Source organism: Solanum tuberosum, unplaced genomic scaffold (genome assembly GCF_000226075.1).
Source record: "Solanum tuberosum cultivar DM 1-3 516 R44 unplaced genomic scaffold, SolTub_3.0 scf00007, whole genome shotgun sequence".
In the NCBI taxonomy this organism is placed as follows: domain Eukaryota; kingdom Viridiplantae; phylum Streptophyta; class Magnoliopsida; order Solanales; family Solanaceae; genus Solanum; species Solanum tuberosum.
Genome location: NW_006238933.1, coordinates 3,643,450 through 3,646,073, shown reverse-complemented (window position 1 = coordinate 3,646,073; position 2,624 = coordinate 3,643,450).

Below are 2,624 nucleotides of genomic sequence, written 5' to 3'. Positions count from 1 at the left end.
AAACAATAGAAAAAATGCCTCAACAAAGTTTTGAATTGCACCAATGGCCTTAGAATATCGTGACAAATAAAAGATCAAAATTTTACTAATTTTCGCAACTGTCTGAAAATGGCCGAATATTACGTAAATACTTGAAAATGATCGAAAAATACATAAATAATACAAAAAACACTTTAAATTTTTTTTTGACTTGCACCAATGATCTTAAAATATCGTGACAAATAAAAGATCAAAATTTTACTTCATTTCGTAACTTTCTGAAAATGACCGAATACTACGTAAATGCCCGAAAAAGGTCGAAAAATCAATAAAAATATATAAACAATACAACAAACGCCACAAACAAAAATTTGACTTGCACCAATGACCTTAGAATGTCATGACGAATAAAAGATAAAATTTTTACTTCTTTTCTTAACTGCCCGAAAATTGTCGAATATTACGAAAATGCCAGAAAATAATCAAAAAATCAAGAAAAATTCACAAATTATACAAAAAAGCCTAAAAAAAATTCGACTTGTACCAATGACCTTAGAATATCGTGACGAATAAAATATAAAAATTTTACTTCTTTTCGTAATTGTCCAAAAATGGCCGACTATTACGTAAGCGCCTGAAAATGGCTGAAAAAGCAAGAAATATACATAAACAATACAAAAAATGCCAGCACGGGGCCCAATATCCGTTCGTCTCATATTAATTGATTACTTTTCATTTTCCACGGTATTGAAGAAATTATAAATAAAAAAATAACTTTACTAATTCAACCCTTAAAAAACTTTGTGAGAATTTTTACAAACAAATAGTGACACTTTCAAAAGAAATTAACGGCAAGGGTAATATAAGAAAATTTTAAATAATATTTTGTTGATTTAGTAAGATGATCAACTAATATGAGACAACAATTTTTAGAATAATAGTCAATTAATATGGACGAAGGGAGTGTCATAGAACTTGAAAAGTTAGCCAAATTTTATATGATTTAAAATAATATATATTACTCTCTTGTTTCAATTTACGTGGCATATATAGAATTTCAAAAATTAATCATTTTTTATGTCTTTTAAATATTTAACGTAATTTTCAGATCATATATGTTACTTATCCTGTCCCAATTTATGTAGCACTGATAAGATTTTTTAGAGTCAAGTGATTTTTTATATGTATTTTATACTTTTTAAATTATTAGTTATTGTGATTTATAAATTGATACCAATAAAATTTTGAGAGTCAATTAATTTTTTGTATATAACTTTGAAATATTTAAGTTGTTAATTATTATGATTTATAGTGTTATTTATATTTATACAATTTTTAGATATATAACAAACTAAAAAAAAGACATAATTTTTCCATAAAATAAAGTAATTAGCATTTTTTTTTTTTGAAACTGGTAACTTGAAAAAGTAATTAGCATTTTAAAAAATGATTTTGCCATAAAAAATAAAATGAAATAAGTTATGAGGTATAAATAAAGAAAAGGAAATAAGAAGTGGGATCTATATTATATGCATTAATTAATAGAAGGAAAGTGGAGAAAAAGAATGGCCCACATGCATGGAAAGTAGGCAAATTTTTTTGCGGCAGAAAAGTAAAATGTGGAAGGGTTTTTATGTTCCAAATTTTAAAAGTATAACTACAAAAAAGTGAAGTACAATATTATTCATTAGAAAAGTATTAATAGTTGGACCAAATTGCCCTTAAATTTTCCTAAATATGGCAAAAAACAGCCATGTTAAAAGTTGAAAAACTCTCTTCTATATAAGAAGATATAAGATATAAGAGAAATAAATACATGGCATACACTCCTTCTCTATTCCTTTTTACTTGACAACCATTTTCTTTTTTAGTACTTGTTTATTAACAAACAAATCATAAGCGATTTTGTTATTTTGTTTCAACATATTTTACTATTATAGGACTAGATAAACTATTAATAGTTAAATTTATATTTTCAAAACATAAGCAATAATATTAATTCATTACAGTAAACTCCTCATAATGTGATTTGATTAAAAAACAACAACTAATGTAATACTAAAAAATAAGGAACTACAAATTAGGGACGAATTATAAGGAAATTTAGTTTGCTGGGATCTTTTTAGTGAAGGATTATGTAGGGACTATCGATAAATTTTATAGCTAATTTCATATTTTCTTATAGTATAAGAACATTGTTAGCTATGAAAAATGAATCATTTCTCACCAATATGTAAATAAACAAAAAATAATAAAAATACTCTATACGTGTATAAAAGGTTACTCTTAGTATCTAATGGTATAATGATTTTATGAATATAAACAATTTACCATTCGGCATTAATCATCCAGTCATTCATGAATTGAGAACTAATTTAATTCTAGTATGTGATACTAAGTGCATATGATTAGTTACTTAAGGTGTGTTCGGTATTATGAAAAATATTTTTTTAGAAAATGGTTTCTAAGAAGATAAGTAGGCTTTTTTTTATTTTTATTTTTATGTTTGATAAACAAATAAAAATTAGTATCCTAAAAGTATTTGTATATAATTTAGACAAATATTATGAGAGGTGAAGATGGAGGATATGGTATGTGGTAGTGGTGGGATGAGGATGGGGAGCTTGGGGGGGGGGGGGGTAAGA